Consider the following 676-nt stretch of genomic DNA (forward strand, 5'->3'; position numbering starts at 1 on the left):
TTTTCTCTATCTCTCTCTTTTTTTTCTCTCTTTTTTGTGAAGTGAAGTGCTTCTTGATTCATTCATTCGGGTGACCTCACTGTGGGTAGTTTAAAGGCGAACATGTACTTTCATTTTGCTAAAAAATGATAAACAGATAAGTAAACAAGTCTTGTAAGTAAAGATAAGTATTTACGTAAGTACAGTTAAGTAAACAAGTCTTGTAAGTAAAGATAAGTATTTAAGTAAGTACAGTTAAGTAGACAAGTCTTGTAAGTAAAGATAAGTATTTAAGTACAGATAAGTAGACAAGTCTTGTAAGTAAAGATAAGTATTTAAGTAAGTACAGATAAGTAGACAAGTCTTGTAAGTAAAGATAAGTATTCAAGTAAGTAGACAGACAGACGAATGAATAAATAGATATGTACATAGATCAATAAAAGGGGAAGAAATCAATATAATTCTAAAACAACGCAAATATAAATCAATATAATTTTAAAAATCATTTATTCTGTAAGGAATAAGATAGATATATTAAACAGTCATAAATAACCCAATAATCGTAACTACAAACATACAGGATCCAGCGCCACTAATTCGATTACCAAAACAACATTGTTATAAACTGAGGATAAATCTAATTGAACACCAGTTATAAATGCAGTAACTTATTTAGTGGGCGTCCTTACTTATTGTG

The 676-nt window shown here is 28.8% G+C and overlaps 1 protein-coding gene across 1 annotated transcript in view; it reads right to left on the reverse strand.

The window, feature by feature from the left end:
* Positions 1-676, reverse strand: part of LOC119582228 (endothelin-converting enzyme 2-like) — a 39160-nt gene that overhangs the window by 9336 nt on the left and 29148 nt on the right.

This window comes from Penaeus monodon, chromosome 15, assembly GCF_015228065.2.
Source record: "Penaeus monodon isolate SGIC_2016 chromosome 15, NSTDA_Pmon_1, whole genome shotgun sequence".
Classification (NCBI taxonomy): Eukaryota; Metazoa; Arthropoda; class Malacostraca; order Decapoda; family Penaeidae; genus Penaeus; species Penaeus monodon.